Source organism: Dendrobates tinctorius, unplaced genomic scaffold (assembly GCF_039654945.1).
Source record: "Dendrobates tinctorius isolate UK_male_01 unplaced genomic scaffold, ASM3965494v1 ptg000095l, whole genome shotgun sequence".
In the NCBI taxonomy this organism is placed as follows: domain Eukaryota; kingdom Metazoa; phylum Chordata; class Amphibia; order Anura; family Dendrobatidae; genus Dendrobates; species Dendrobates tinctorius.
Genome location: NW_027361763.1, coordinates 5423201 through 5441129, shown reverse-complemented (window position 1 = coordinate 5441129; position 17929 = coordinate 5423201). Strand labels below are relative to the sequence as shown.

General features: G+C 46.1%; 1 protein-coding gene and 1 long non-coding RNA gene across 3 annotated transcripts in view; one reads left to right on the top strand and one right to left on the bottom strand.

Annotated features, from left to right (window-relative positions):
- Positions 1–7210, bottom strand: part of LOC141098744 (uncharacterized) — a 28605-nt gene extending 21395 nt beyond the window's left edge. The window contains exon 1 of the long non-coding RNA XR_012234345.1: positions 6409–7210. This is a non-coding gene — a long non-coding RNA (uncharacterized lncRNA). The remainder of the gene's footprint in view (positions 1–6408) is intronic.
- Positions 1–17929, top strand: part of CTNNA2 (catenin alpha 2) — a 918592-nt gene that overhangs the window by 802630 nt on the left and 98033 nt on the right. The gene's annotated exons all lie outside the window — the stretch shown is intronic.

The window sequence follows — 17929 nt, the reverse complement described above, 5'->3', positions numbered from 1 at the left end:
TGCGCTGCGCACTTTTGACGGTGCGCCGTGCACGCCAAAATCAAACTTTTCGGATTTTGGCGCGCACGGCGCACCGTCAAAAGTGCGCAGCGCAGGTCAAAGCGCAACTAGCGCACGGCCTGCGCACGATCGGCGCACCCTTTGCTAAAGATAGGGTGCGCCGATCGCAGGCGCCGCTGTCCGCTAGGAGGCGGTGCTACAAGGAAGGGGCGGGCACGCCGGGCAGAGAGCCGGATCGGGGGCGGAGCTACCCCCGGCCGTGCGCGCGCTGAAAATGCGCTAATGTGAAACCAGCCTAACTCAGGATCAGTAATGTAATGTATGTACACAGTGACTGCACCGGCAGAATAGTAAGTGCAGCTCTGGAGTATAATACAGGATGTAACTCGGTCAGTAATGTAATGTATGTACACAGTGACTGCACCAGCAGAATAGTGAGTGCAGCTCTGGAGTATAATACAGGATGTAACTCAGGATCAGTAATGTAATGTATGTACACAGTGACTGCACCAGCAGAATAGTGAGTGCAGCTCTGGGGTATAATACAGGATGTAACTCAGGATCAGTAATGTAATGTATGTACACAGTGACTGCACCAGCAGAATAGTGAGTGCAGCTCTGGAGTATAATACAGGAGGTAACTCAGGATCAGTAATGCAATGTATGTACACAGTGACTGCACCAGCAGAATAGTGAGTGCAGCTCTGGAGTATAATACAGGGTGTAACTCAGGATCAGTAATGTAATGTATGTACACAGTGGTTTAAATTCAGAATTGCAGTATTTTTCATGCAAAATTTACAGTGAAAATCATCATAATCATCAGAAATATTGTGTCTTCCTATGATAAAGGGAAATTGCCAGTAAGATTTGATCTGCAAAAGAGGCTGAAGAGATACTATAGACCTAAAACCTCTGTAACACCAGCTCTGCTCTCTGCCTAGCTCCTCCTTCTCCTGCTTGACTGACAGCCTCTATGCTGTGTCACTTCAGGTAAATTAGCCATTAGTCAGGTAGGAGGAGGTGGCATTGGGAGGGAAATAGAGCTGGAGTGACAGAGGCTTCAGATATATAGCTCTTCAACCTTATTTTACATATCAATTCAAACACTAATTTTAAGGTAGCGAAGAAACGGACTGGCCACATAAAGAATTGAATACAGAAATAAATAGTTTAGGGGGTGAAATCCCGCAGGGTGCGGTATGGACCCATACCAGCGTAGCGGTGTTATGTTATCTATAATATAATACTAGGAGCATCACTCTGTCAGAAGCCTTTATAGACTGCGTAAGCTCACCGTGCCTGCGCCGTCTGGACCCCACAGAGTTACGCATCTGGGGATGAGGATTGTGGCCCAGGAGATCGCAGCATGTGTAAGCACTGACCGCATACCGCAATCTCCGGCACAACAACTTACCTATCTGGTATTGCCGCGGGGTCTCTTCGGGCCAGAGGCCGGGACATGAATCCTCCGTCGGAAATGGTGCATATGTATAGCTCACTTCAGGCACCATTTTGTTGGTGGGCGGAAATTATTGAAATAAGGCTGCGATGTCAGGAGAGGGCGGGCAAGATGAGCGCAGCACGTGACAGGATGGGGCACAGGATGTGAGCACCAAACATGACAGTATGGGGGCGCAGGATGAGCGCAGCACGTGACAGGATGGGGACACAGGATGTGAGCACCAAACATAACAGTATGGGGGCGCAGGATGGGTGCAGCACGTGACAGGATGGGGGCGCAGGATGGAAGCAGCACATGACAGAATGGGGGCACAGAATGGGAGCAGCACATGACAGAATGGGGGCGCAGGATGAACGCAGCACGTGACAGGATGGGGGCGCAGGATGGGAGCAGCACATGACAGAATGGGGGCGCAGGATGGGAGCAGCACATGACAGAATGGGGGCGCAGAATGGGCGCAGCACATGACAGAATGGGGCGCAGGATGGGAGCAGCACATGACAGAATGGGGGTGCAGGATGGGAGCAGCACATGACAGAATGGGGGCGCAGGATGGGAGCAGCACATGACAGAATGGGGGCGCAGGATGAACGCAGCACGTGACAGAATGGGGGCGCAGGATGTGAGCAGCACATGACAGTATGGGGGCGCTGGATGGGTGCAGCACATGACAGAATGGGGGTGCAGGATGGGATCAGCACATGACAGAATGGGGGCGCAGGATGAGCGCAGCACGTGACAGGATGGGGGCGCAGGATGGGAGCAGCACATGACAGAAAGGGGGCGCAGGATGGGAGCAGCACATGACAGGATGGGGGTTCAGGATGGGAGCAGCACATGACAGAATGGGGGCGCAGGATAGGAGCAGCACATGACAGAATGGGGGCGCAGGATGGGAGCAGCACATGACAGAATGGGGGCGCAGGATGAACGCAGCACGTGACAGAATGGGGGCGCAGGATGTGAGCAGCACATGACAGAATGGGGGCGCAGGATGGGAGCAGCACATGACAGAATGGGGGCGCAGGATGGGAGCAGCACATGACAGAATGGGGGAGCAGGATGGGAGCAGCACATGACAGATTGGGGGCGCAGGATGGGAGTAGCACATGACAGAATGGGGGCGCAGGATGGGAGCAGCACATGACAGAATGGGGGCGCAGGATGTGAGCAGCACATGACAGTATGGGGGCGCAGGATGGGAGCACCACATGACAGAATGGGGGTGCAGGATGGGATCAGCACATGACAGAATGGGGGCGCAGGATGGGTGCAGCACATGACAGAATGGGGGTGCAGGATGGGATCAGCACATGACAGAATGGGGCACAGGATGAGCGCAGCACGTGACAGGATGGGGGCGCAGAATGGGAGCAGCACATGACAGAAAGTGCGCGCAGGATGGGAGCAGCACATGACAGGATGGGGGCGCAGGATGGGAGCAGCACATGACAGAATGGGGGCACAGAATGGGAGCAGCACATGACAGAATGGGGGTGCAGGATGGGAGCAGCACATGACAGGATGGGGGCGCAGGATGGGAGCAGCACATGACAGAATGGGGGGCAGGATGGGAGCAGCACATGACAGAATGGGGGCGCAGGATGGGAGCAGCACATGACAGAATGGGGGTACAGGATGGGAGCAGCACATGACAGAATGGGGGTGCAGGATGGGAGCAGCACATGACAGAATGGAGGCGCAGGATTGGAGCTGCACATGACAGAATGGGGGCGCAGGATGGGAGCTGCACATGACAGGATGGGGGCGCAGGATGGGAGCAGCACATTACAGAATGGGGGTGCAGGATGGGAGCAGCACATGACAGAATGGGGGCACAGAATGGAAGCAGCACATGACAGAATGGGGGCGCAGGATTGGAGAAGCACATGACAGAATGGGGGAGCAGGATTGGAGAAGCACATGACAGAATGGGGGCGCAGGATGGGAGCAGCACATGACAGAATGGGGGCGCAGGATGGGAGCAGCACATGACAGAATGGGGGTGCAGGATGGGAGCAACACATGACAGGATGGGGGCGCAGGATTGGAGAAGCACATGACAGAATGGGGGCGCAGGATTGGAGAAGCACATGACAGAATGGGGGCGCAGGATGGGAGCAGCACATGACAGAATGGGGGCGCAGGATTGGAGAAGCACATGACAGAATGGGGGCGCAGGATGGGAGCAGCACATGACAGAATGGGGGCACAGAATGGGAGCAGCCCATGACAGAATGGGGGTGCAGGATGGGAGCAGCACATGACAGGATGGGGGCGCAGGATGGGAGCAGCACATTACAGAATGGGGGTGCAGGATGGGAGCAGCACATGACAGAATGGGGGCACAGAATGGAAGCAGCACATGACAGAATGGGGGCGCAGGATTGGAGAAGCACATGACAGAATGGGGGAGCAGGATTGGAGAAGCACATGACAGAATGGGGGCGCAGGATGGGAGCAGCACATGACAGAATGGGGGCGCAGGATGGGAGCAGCACATGACAGAATGGGGGTGCAGGATGGGAGCAACACATGACAGGATGGGGGCGCAGGATTGGAGAAGCACATGACAGAATGGGGGCGCAGGATTGGAGAAGCACATGACAGAATGGGGGCGCAGGATGGGAGCAGCACATGACAGAATGGGGGCGCAGGATTGGAGAAGCACATGACAGAATGGGGGCGCAGGATGGGAGCAGCACATGACAGAATGGGGGCACAGAATGGGAGCAGCCCATGACAGAATGGGGGTGCAGGATGGGAGCAGCACATGACAGAATGGGGGTGCAGGATGGGAGCAGCATATGACAGAAAGGGGGCTCAGGATGGGAGCAGCACATGACAGAATGGGGGTGCAGGATGGGAGCAGCACATGACAGAATGGGGGCGCAGGATGGGAGCAGCACATGACAGAATGGGGGCGCAGGATTGGAGAAGCACATGACAGAATGGGGGCGCAGGATGGGAGCAGCACATGACACAATGGGGGTGCAGGATGGGAGCAGCACATGACAGAATGAGGGTGCAGGATAGGAGCAGCACATGACAGAAAGGGGGCCCAGGATGGGAGCAGCACATGACAGAATAGGGGTGCAGGATTGGAGCAGCACATGACAGGATGGGGGCACAGGATGGGAGCAGCACATGACAGAATAGGGGTGCAGGATTGGAGCAGCACATGACAGGATGGGGGCACAGGATGGGAGCAGCACATGACAGAATGGGGGTGCAGGATGGGAGCAGCACATGACAGAATGGGGGTGCAGGATGGGAGCAGCACATGACAGAATGGGGGCGCAGGATGGGAGCAGCACATGACAGGATGGGGGCGCAGGATGGGAGCAGCACATGACAGGATGGGGGTGCAGGATGGGAGCAGCACATGACAGAATGGGGGTGCAGGATGGGAGCAGCACATGACAGAATGGGGGCGCAGGATGGGAGCAGCACATGACAGAATGGGGCGCAGGATGGGAGCAGCACATGACAGAATGGGGGTGCAGGATGGGAGCAGCACAAGACAGCATGGGGGTGCAGGATGGGAGCAGCACATGACAGAATGGGGGCGCAGGATGGGAGCAGCACATGACAGAATGGGGGCGCAGGATGGGAGCAGCACATGACAGAATGGGGGCGCAGGATGGGAGCAGCACATGACAGAATGGGGGCGCAGGATTGGAGAAGCACATGACAGATTGGGGGCGCAGGATTGGAGAAGCACATGACAGAATGGGGGCGCAGGATGGGAGCAGCACATGACAGAATGGGGGCGCAGGATGGGAGCAGCACATGACAGAAAGGGGGTACAGGATGGGAGCAGCACATGACAGAATGGGGGTGCAGGATTGGAGCAGCACATGACAGGATGGGGGCGCAGGATGGGAGCAGCACATGACAGGATGGGGGCGCAGGATGGGAGCAGCACATGACAGAATGGGGGCGCAGGATGGGAGCACCACATGACAGGATGGGGGCGCAGGATGGGAGAAGCACATGACAGGATGGGGGCGCAGGATGGGAGCAGCACATGACAGAATGGGGGCGCTGGATGGGAGCAGCACATGACAGAATGGAGGTGCAGGATGGGAGCAGCACATGACAGAATGGGGGCGCAGGATGGGAGCAGCACATGACAGAATGGGGGCGCAGGATGGGAGCAGCACATGACAGGATGGGGGTGCAGGATGGGAGCAGCACATGACAGAATGGAGGTGCAGGATGGGAGCAGCACATGACAGAATGGAGGTGCAGGATGGGAGCAGCACATGACAGGATGGGGGTGCAGGATGGGAGCAGCACATGACAGAATGGGGGCGCAGGATGGGAGCAGCACATGACAGAATGGGGGTGCAGGATGGGAGCAGCACATGACAGAATGGGGGCGCAGCATGGGAGCAGCACATGACAGAATGGAGGTGCAGGATGGGAGCAGCACATGACAGAATGGGGGTGCAGGATGGGAGCAGCACATGACAGAATGGGGGCGCAGGATGGGAGCAGCACATGACAGAATGGGGGCGCAGCATGGGAGCAGCACATGACAGAATGGGGGTGCAGGATGGGAACAGCACATATCAGGATGGAGACCATATACCAATATAAAAGCTCGCCACCCGGGTGCAGAACGGGTTCAGTAGCTAGTGGACATATATACATCCTGAACCTTCTTATATGTATGAGATCGTACAGCAGAGTCTACATTGGTCGCACTCATCGTGCAGTGCGGAGTATTACAGGGTATTATTAGCGCTTTCTATTGCTTGCGTGGCCCCTTGGGAGGACGGTTCAGGGGTTGTGGAGGTTTTTTTTCTTGCTTTTCTGCCATATGAATTGCTCCGCAGTCCTCCTGCACTGATTACACTTGCGGCTGTGCAGTATAATTGTTTATCTGTGGAGAGATCCCTTGTTATCGGGCCGGCAGACATCTCCGCAGCTCATACCTTGTCAGATTGTGATGCAGGCCTTGCCAGGGTGGCAGTCTTAATCATTTCCCCTGCAGTGCAGTACAGGCTCTCCACCGGACCTTGTGCATCCAGCTGTATCTGGGCAGGACATCTCACATGGCGGACTGACCAAACCCTGCTAAGAAGCGAAAAATAAATCACATCGTATTAGACGAGTGAAGGGAACATCAAGACACTTCAGATGTCTGTGCTATGAATAGCAATGCGCAGCGGCAAGCGTTGTACAGAGTAAAAAAGGCGACTGATGTATTGGAGCCGAGTCTGTCCGTGTAGCAGTGTCCAATGAGTTAATGTCGCAGAGCTGAGTATGTGAATAATTGCCAAAAGAGGAAATGGATAATATTTGGTATTTTACATAGGACTGCAACATTGATGATTTGCTTCATTATGTGACATTTTTATTTATTTATTTATTTATTTGTTTTTTTTAGATTTTTACAATTGGTGACAATTGTAACCTTTGATCTTTTTAGAGTATAATGATGCCTGTCAAATGAGACTGAACCGTCTTCGTTGTGTTACTCATTTCTTTGACTCTCATTAAGGATGTTATACTATTTAGCCCTGTTTGGACGGCCAAGTTTTGCTATCATGTATTGTCGGTATTGGACCCTACTTGAGCTCCTGTTTCATGAAGTGCCGTGATTTTTCTCTAAATGCAGGTAGAATTAGTGCACCTTCTTAAGCAAAACGTATCCTCAGACAATCACCAAATATATAAATTAGGTTTTTAGCGTCATTGCTTTAGTTTCTAATTTGACAATGTTTTCTAAATAAATATGTTTAGAAAAGTCACAAGTGATCAGTGTGAAAATGTCACTAGATATACAGTATATATATATATATATACAGTATATATATACCATTTTCACACTGATCACTTGTGTTTTCTTTAGATTTATATGCCTTGTTCATCATTTTTCAGCACTTTCATTATCATCGCAGACCAGTGACTGATAACACTTATTTACAGTGGGTGTGGAAAGTATTCAGACCCCTTTACATTTTTCACTTTTTGTTTCATTGCAGCCATTTGGTAAATTCAAAAAAGTTCTTTTTTTTCTCATTAATGTGCACTCTGCACCCCATCTTGACTGAAAAAAAAACAGAAATGTAGAAATTTTTGCATATTTATTTAAAAAGAAAAGCTGAAATATCACATGGTCATAAGTATTCAGCCCCTTTGCTCAGACACTCATATTTAAGTCACATGCTGTCCATTTTCATGTGATCCTCCTTGAGATGGTTCTACTCCTTCATTGGAGTCCAGCTGTGTTTAATCAAACAGATAGGACTTGGTTTGTAAAGGCGCACACCTGTCTATATAAGAGCTCACAGCACATGTCAGACCAAATGAGAATCATGGAAAAGGAACTGGCCAAGGAGCTCAGAGACAGAACTGTGGCAAGGCACACATCTGGCCAACGTTACAAAAGAATGTCTGCAGTACTCAAGGTTCCAAAGAGCACAGTGGCCTCCATAATCCATAAATGGAAGAAATTTGGGACCACCAGAAGTCTTCCTATACCTGGCCATCCAGCCAAACTGAGCAATCGTGGGAGATGAGCCTTGGTGAGAGAGGTAAAGAAGAACCCCAAGATCACTGAGACTGAGCTCCACAGATGCAATATTGAGATGGGAGAAAATTCCACAAAGTCAACTCTCACTACAGCCCTCCACCAGTCAAGCCTTTATGGCAGAGTGGCCCAATGGAAGTCTCTTCTCAGTGCCAGACATATGAAAGCCTGCATAGAGTTTCCTAACAATCACATGAAGGACTCCCAGACTGTGAGAAATAAGATTCTCTGGTCTGATGAGACGAAGACAGAACTTTTTGGTGATAATTCTAAGCGGTATGTGTCGAGAAAACCAGGCACTGCTCATCACCTCCCCAATACAATCCCAACAGTGAAACATGGTGGTGGCAGCATCATGCTATGGGGGTGTTTTTCAGCAGCAGGGACAGGGCGACTGGTTGCCTTTGAAGGAAGCATGGCTGTGGCCAAGTCCAGAGATATCCTGGATGAAAACCTCTTCCAGAGTGCTCTGGACCTCAGACTTGGCCGAAGGTTCACCTCCCAACAAGGCAATGACCCTAAGCACACAGCTAAAATAACAAAGGAGTGGCTTCAGAACAACTCTGTGACCATTCTTGACCGGTCCAGCCAGAGCTTTGATCTAAACCCAATTGAGCATCTCTGGAGAGACCTGTAAATGGCTGTCCACCAACGCTCACCATCCAACCTGACGGAACTGGAGAGGATCTGCAAGGAAGATTGGCAGAGGATCCCGAAATCCAAGTGTGAAAAACTTGTTGCATCATTCCCAAGAAGACTCATGGCTGTACTAGCTCAAAAGGTGCTTCTACTCAATACTGAGCAAAGGGTCTGAACACTTATGACCTTGTGAGATTTCAGTTTTTCTTTTTTAATAAATTTACAAAAATTTCTACATTTCTGTTTTTTTTTCAGTGAAGATGGGGTGCAGAGTGTACATTAATGAGAAAAAAATTAATTTTTTTAAATTTACCAAATGGCTGCAATGAAACAAAAAGAGAAAATATTATAGGGGTCTGAATACTTTTCGTACCCACTGTATATATAGTAGATAGCACAGGATCCAACATTCACAATAGGTCATATCAAAGCTCACCTTATTCCTCTCCTTTACAATGACTGATAACACTTCTATATAGAGTAGATAACACAGAATCCATTCATCATTCACAATAGCTGATATCACAGCTCACCTTCTCTTGTCTAATGACTAATAATAACACCTCTATTGATGACACCTCTATATATAACTGATAACCCAGGATCAACCATTCACAATAGGTGATGTCACAGCTCACCTCTTCCCCCTCCCATATAATGACCGATAACACCTCTATAATACAGTTCATAATAAAGGATTCACCAATCACAATAAATTATATTACAGCTCACCTTCTCCTCCTTCTATACATTGACTAACAACACCTCTATATACAGTAGATAACACAGGATCCACTATTCACAATAGGTAATGTCACAAGTCACCTCCACCTCCTCCTGTACAATGACAGATAACACCTCTATATACATTAAATAGCACAGGATCAACCAATCACAATAGATGATGTCACAGCTCACATCCTCCTCCTGTACAATGACTAATAACATCCCTATATACAGTAGGAAACACAGGATCCACCATTCACAATAGTTGATGTCACAGCTCACCTCCTCCTCCTGTACAATGACTGATAACATCCCTATATACAGTAGGAAACACAGGATCCACCATTCACAATAGTTGATGTCCACAGCTCACCTCCTCCCACTCCTATGCAATGACTGATAACATTGCTATATTTAGCAAATAACCCAGGATCCACCTGTCACGGAGTTACTCGACATAATGGATGGTTGGTCAGCTAATGGCACAGCACACATAACAGAGATGAAATAAGGGAAAGGAAGGCCCTACCAATAGGGAATGAGGGATGGTCACCACCACCTGAGCTCCAACCTGAGCCTGTCCCTGTACTCACCTAATGCTCTACGCCGGTCCTTCCCCCCACCGCCGTCAGGATACCTCGTCCCTATTGGTCACCTATTACTGCCCTGGCTATTGCACTTGCCGGCAAGGAGCACTAGCCTCACCTCTGCAGAATATTACGAACGGGGAAGTGACAAACAAAGGGACAAGGTAATAAAAACATCACACTTAGCTTATGTACACCACTGCCAAGCTCCACACTACATATAACAACATCAACTGGACTCCAAACACCAGATGTGGCTGACACCAGAGAGCTGCTCCAGCTCGGATCTTCTCCAGAAAGGAACTGTATCACCAACAGTCAGCTGATGCATCAGCTCACCTTTTAAAGTATGGTGGGCATGGTCACCACCTACATCAGCTGACCCAGCAGCAATGCAATTACACCAGCAGGCCAGTGGGGAAAAACTGACATTACCCCTCAATGGTCCAAAAAGGAAAAAAAGTTTTAGGTTATGTGCCCACGTTAGCATTTAAAACCTGACACAGCACCGGACTCCCTCCCAGAAAATGCGCATTTTTGATGCGTTTTTTTCCGTGCATCTTCTGGACTCATAGGAAATAGCTAAAAACGCGGACTTATGCGGAAAATAATGTGTATGCTGCGTTTTTAGCCACTAAGCATTTCCTAAGCGGAAAAAAACGCATCAATTGGCACAAAAAGGCCAAAATGCATTAAAATGAATGGGATGCTTATTTTAAGCGTTTCTGAAGCACTTAAAAACACTTAAAAAACCGCAACGCGGGCACACAGCCTAAAAGTGAGAGGAGCCAGAGCTGCCAGAAATCCCAAAATGGATCATGACACCACCATCCACAATAGGTGATATCACAGCTCACCTTCTCCTCCTCCTGTACAATGATTGATAACACCTCTATATACAGTAGATAACACAGGACCCACCATTCATAATAGGTGATGTCAATGCTCACCTCCTCCTCCTTACAACTGAGTGATAACACCTCTATGTACAGTAGAAAGCACCTGAGTCAGTGAGGCCTGATGCTATACACTGGGGGACAATGGGGCCAGATGACGAACCAGGACGGAAGTGCCAGTTTCTACACATTAGTGGTGATGAGATCGGACGTTATACACCGGGGACAAAACTTGGTGAAGATGTGGCTCTGATACTTTTCTCCATATTATAAACTTCTACCTCAGAAAAGTTTATACCTGTTTTCAGCCCTTCTGTAAGAATCCCCGGTGCTCTGGGCAGTCATCTGTAACAGATAGGATATATGTATATTCTGTATACTATATACAGGTTCTTCTCACAAAATTAGAATATCATCAAAAAGTGAATTTATTTCAGTTCTTTAATACAAAAAGTGACTCTCCTATATTCTATAGAGTCATTACACACAGAGTGATCTATTTCACGTGTGTATTTCTAGTAATGTTGATGATTATGGCTTACAGCCAATGAACCCCAAAAGTCATTATCTCAGTAAATTAGAATAATTAACAAAAACACCTGCACAGGCTTCCTAAGTGTTTATAAAGGTCCCAGTCGCTCCACAATCATGGGGAAGACTGCTGACCTGAGAGATGTCCAGAAGGCAGTCACTGACACTCTCCACAAGGAGGGAAAGGCTCAAAAGGTCATTGCTAAAGAAGCCGTCTGTTCACATAGTGCTGGATCCAAGAATATTAATGGAAAGTTGAGTGGAAGGAAAAAGTGTGGTAGAAAAAGGTGCACAAGCAACCGGGATAACCGCAGCCTGGAAAGGATTGTTTAGAAAAGACCATTAAAAATTTGGGGGAGATTTACAAGGAGTGGACTGCTGCTGGAGTCATTGCTTCAAGAGCCACCACACACAGATGTATCCAGGACATGTGCTACAAGTGTCGCATTCCTTGTGTCAGCCACTCATGACCAATAGGCAACGCCAGAAGCGTCTTTCCTGGGCCAAGGAGAAAAAGAACTGGACTGTTGTCAGTGGTCCAAGCTGTTTTGAGATGAAAGTAAATTTTGCATTTCATTTGGAAATCAAGGTCCCAGAGTCTGGAGGAAGAGTGGAGAGGCCACAATCCAAGCTGCTGGAGGTCTAGTGTGAAGTCTCCACAATCAGTGATGGTTTGGGGCGCCATGTCATCTGCTGGTGTAAGTCCACTGTGTTTTATCAAGACCAAAGTAAGTGCAGCCGTCTACCAGGAAATGTTAGAGCACTTTATGACTCCCTCTGCCGACAAACTTTTTGGAGTTGGAAATTTCATTCTCCAGCAGAACTTGGCCCCTGTCCACACTGCCAAAAGTACCAATACCTGGTTTACAAACAATAGTATCACTGTGCTTGATTGGCCAGCAAACTTGTCTGATCTTAACCCCACAGAGAATCTATGGAGTATTGTCAAGAGGAAGATGAGAGACACCAGACCCAACAATGCAGATGAGCTGAAGGCTGCTATCAAAGCAACCTGGGCTTCCATAACCCCTCAGCAGTGCCACAGGCTGATCGCCTCCATGCCATGCCGCATCGATACAGTAATTGATGCCAAAGGAGCCAGACCAAGTATGGAGTGCATTTACTGAACATACATTTCAGTAGGCCAACATTTCAGATTTTACAATCATTTTTCAAGCTGGTGTTATAAAGTATTCTAATTTACTGAGATAATGACTTTTGGGTTTTCATTGGCTGTAAGCCATAATCATCAATATTAATAGAAATAAACACGTGAAATAGATCACTCTGTGTGTAATGACTCTATAGAATATATGAGGGTCACTTTATCTATTGAAGAACTGAAATAAATTAACTTTTTGATGATATTCTAATTTTGCGAGAAGCAGCTGTATATTCTGTGTCTTCTGTGTCTTCTGCGTCTTCTGCGTCTTCTGCATATTCTGTGTCTTCTGCATATTCTGTATATTCTGTATATGTGCTATATATGTTTTCCCAGTCAGTGAGGATAATTACATGGGATTTGCATATATATTACACAATTGGAAACAACATTTTCCTATTTATACTCGGCTGGAAATAGACATTTGCATATATATGTATAATTGGGAATAGGAGACTAATTGGAAATCTGATGTGCTGCAGATCTGCTAACCAGGATCTGGAGATTTCTGGAGGTTGTGAGTTTGATATTAATATTCGGGCTATTAATAAGTAATGGACACTGATGACTTATAGCATTGGACTCTGAGGCCGGTCTTGCTTTCTTGGGGTCATATTGACTTGTTGTATTTCTATGGGGCTGACTTCACTGACTTTAGGGCCTATTGACTTCTATGGGGCAACATTAACTTGCATTGACTTCTTTCGTGCTATATTGACTGCATTGATTTTATGGCCTATTTTTGGACCGTGTGAACCTCATCAACATAATCGGTACTGTACTAATGGTATTGTCTCTTATCAGGTGTCTACATGTATGACTTGTACATAGACTTGAAGGGACTGCAATCATTTGTTGGGTGCCTATAGGGCTGCGCTGACTTTGTAGATTACTTTGATTTTTTTTATGACTTTCTTGACATTTTTTGATGCTTTTTTTGACTTCTATGGTTTTGTATTGAATTCATTTACAACTAAAAGGGTCATTTGGACATAATAAACTTCTTTAATCCAGTATGGACTTCAGTAACTTCTAGGGGGCCGGTATTTTTGACAGTGTTGATTACTTGGTTGCCAAATTGCCATTTGATGATCTCCATTGGCTTTACTGAGCCTATTGCTGCCAGAAGGATTTAATCAAATTTTATAGGGTCTTGCTACATGTTAAGTTAAAAAGTTTAAAAAAGCAAAATGTCCAATAGGGGACGCTAGTGTGGCCACATGAATAAATTATAATATGTATAGCTATAAACATATGTAAGTAGAGAGAATTCCGCTGATGTATTGCACAATCCCAAAGTTTCAAAACTATATCCACAAATTAACAAAATATCATTAAATGCTGTGTTCCTTCATTTAAATATTCGTCAGGCAGGTACGATTTACAATATTGGAGAATATTACCTTTGAAGTGAAAATGAGCTAGTGCTAATATTCAATACGGACCCAAAGATCACTTATCTAGCAGCATGGATCTAGGCAAGTGCAATGTGTGTCCAATATGTCCAAAGAATAGTGATTGCGGACAATAAGAGTCCATAGTGGATAAGCAGTATGAGAGCGATTGCTTCCCCTACTGGAAAATCCCAGTCTGGAGGATGATGAGGAAATCAGATAATACCTACATAAGAAGTCAGTAGTGCCGCATGAGTGTCCCCTCACCCCGACACACATTTCCCGTCAACTTCTCCTTCTTACAGTCACTGCTATGAAGCTGCATTGCCGTTATTATTTTGGGATACCTGTGTGACTTCTTCTGACCCCTGTTACATTGACATCCATGAATCTGTATTGACTGATTGATTAATATGTTTCTCATTTCCATGGGATCTTGCTACATTGACTTCTATGGAGCTGCTTTGACTTTATAGATTATTTTGAAATACCTAAGTTTCTGATTTTCATAAAATCGTCTTACATTGACTTTTATGGAGACGTATTGGCTTAAAGGGAATCTGTCACCCCATTTTCGGCCTATGAGCTGCTGCCACCGCCATCAGGGGGTTATCTACAGCATTCTGTAATGCTGTAGATAAGCCGCCGATGTAACCTGAAAGATAAGAAAAAAGAGTTAGATTATACTCACCCGGGGGTCCGGTCCGGTCCGATGGGTGTCGTGGTCCGATCCGGCACCTCCCATTTTCATACGATGCCATCCTCCTTCTTTCTTCTCCCTCGGCTCCTGCGCAGGCATACTATATCGGCCCTGTTGAGGGCAGAGTAAAGTACTGCAGTGTGCAGGCACCTGGAAAGGTCAGAGAGGTCCGGCGCCTGCACACTGCAGTACTTTACTCTGCCCTCAACAGGGCCGATATAGTGCGCCTGCGCAGGAGCCGAGGGAGAAGTAAGGAGGTGGACATCATCGCTAGAGGATGGGAGGCGCTGGACCGGACTGCGACATCCACCACAACCGACTCCGCGCCCCGGTGAGTATAATCTAACGTGTTTTTCTTCTCTTTCAGGTTTCATTGGGGGCTTATCTACAGCATTACAGAATGCTGTAGATAAGCCCCTGATGGCGGTGTCGGCAGCTGATAGGGCTAAAATTGGGTGACAGATTCCCTTTAATTATTTATTATGTTTCCAATTTTGATTAAGCTTTGTTACATTGATTTCAATGGAGCTTAGTTGTTATGACTATGGGATATATACACTGTATATATATATATATATATATATATATATATATACTGTATGTTTTTATTATTTCAATGGAGCCTTGTTACATTGACTTCAATGGAGCTGTATTGACTTTTTTGATTATTATGGGATATTTGTTTCAGATCTCCATAGAATTTCTGATTTACAAATGGTTTTGTTACATTTACTTCCACGGAGTTATATTGACTCTTTTGCGAATTGTTGGTATCTATGTTAATTTCATTGACCTCTATGGAAATGTATTGACTTCATGAAATATTATGAGATATTTCTGTTTCTGACTTCCCTTGAGTCTTATTACATTGATTCTATGGATCAACATTGACTTCATTGGGTATTTTGGAAAACCTATGTTGCTGATTTTCATAAAATCCTATTACATTGACATCTATGGAGCTATGTTAATTTAGTTAATTATTGGATATATATGGGATAATTATGGAATACCTGTGTTTCTGATTTCCATAGAATCTTGTTACCTTGACTTCTACGGAGCAGCATAAATGTTATTGATTATAATGGGATAAACTGTATATATTTCTGGTTTCCATATGGCTTTGTTACATTGACTTCTATGGAGGTGCCTTGACTTCATTGATAATTATAATATATCTATGCTTCTGATTTAAATAGAATCTTGCTACAATGACTTCTATAGAGCTGCATTGAAATGATTGATTATCATGGGATGTCTATGTCTTTAGTTTCCATAGGGTTTTGTTACTTTGACATATCGGAGCCATATTGACTTAATTGATTATTATAGGATATACTGTATATGAGTCATGGCATTGTTGCAGGATATCCCAGGGCAAGGACCTCCTTCCCTATCCCTGAAACTTGGGTAGTCCTACCTATCCCTGCTCCCCATATTACTTCTGATGGTGACGACACCTGACCACGAGCTTTGCTGAGCTCCTAAATTAGCCCTTATTTATCCCCTCACTCACCCAGTGAAGTGGGGAGTTATAGTATATAAGAAAACACAAACCAGACTAACAAGGGAAGAAGTACAAGGATAAATGAAAATACCAATCATACAAATTTGCACTTGCAAACAGCAGAGTGGAATACCAGGGAGTAAATTAAGGGAAAACCCAATAGGAGAGAATGAGGATATGCACACAGACAAATCATCAGGCAACAGTCTTCTGAACAACACTACAAACTCCTCCTCAAACAATCAACACCTCCAACTCCAAAACCAGGCAGTATCAAATTAACACTGGCAATCTCTGAAAGCCAAAGTTGAATATATATAGCAGAGAAGAGTGACCAACACTGAACAGCTGAGACCATCAAAGCAGGAAAGATCAATTGAGCAGATTAACCCCTGAACTGCTAGCAGAAACCTTCACTCACTGTTTAGTATAATGGAGAAGTGTTTCTAATCAGTGCAGGAGTACATGAAATCAGACACTGTGGTCTTCTGGCTCCTCTCTGTCGTGGTAAACCAGTGACAAAATGTTTCTGATTTCCATAGGGTCTTGATAGATTGACTTCTATGAAGCTGCAGTGACTTAATTATTATGTGTACGATTTCCATAATATCTTGTTATGCTGACTTCTATAGAGCAGTATTGACTTCACTATTTATTATGGACGATCAATATTTCTGATTTCCTTATAATTTTTCAATAAGATGAGTTATGCCAACCAGAGCAAGCGAACTACCGGTGCTAGCATTCTCTAACCACCTCCTAACCATGACCCCGTACAATCCGGCTGTATATTCTCCTGGAATTTGGCTTCATGCACAATTCAAGGGATAGCAGCTTAACTCTATATTTTCCAGTGATTTAGTGTGCACAGTGCTGGAATTCACTTAAATAGAGAGATGGAAAATTTCAGATGTATAGAAGCAATATAATTCATTGTGGAAGTGCCATTCAGAAAACACCGGTTCCCCTAGGAGCCAGTTATAAGGCAAGGAGGTCTAGCTGTTTACTACCACTGCCATCTACTGGTGGAGGCGCTCCTTGCAGTCAGCACTGTGACAGTCCGGATTACAAATGATGGGGTGTTAGTGCTGTGAAATGACACGGATGCACTGAAATTCCAATCTGATTTAATGGGAGATTTGGTACTAATGCTCTTTCATGCATAACCCTTTCTCCGGCTGCATAATGAAGACCACTGCACGCCGCCGCTGCTTAGAGCATCCGTCATATTGCAATGTTACAAACAGGATTCATTTTCTTAACAGCCCATTAGGGAAGACGAGAGCTTTCAGCACGTAGGCCGCCGCTATGTATGTACACAGGACCGGCGTGGAGGGGAAAGCATCCAATCCATTAATACAGGCCATTCATTTTACTGCATCAACAGGTTCATTAGGAGGATTCTGAAGGGGCCTCGATTCATCATTTGCGGAGTTTTATTAAAGTGACTTTTCTTTTTTTTTTTGCCTTTTTATATGTTTTTTTTCTTTCAAAATCAAAAATGTTCTTTATTTTTTACCTTTTACCTTTTTGGCGCCATTTTAGTGCAAAAAGTCGCACGATCCGTTGAAACGTCGCAAGCCGTTCCAGCAATTGTGCAAAAACATCGCTCCAGAAAAGGGGGAACTGGAGAATATTTGCCTGAAAATTTTCCATTTTTTTTTTTTTAGTTGCAAATGACCAAAATTTGAATTCTAAGGAGAATAGAGAAAAAGAGAAAAAATAAATAAATATTTATTTATAATAAATCAGGCTCGGTGGATTTATGTTATGTGAGT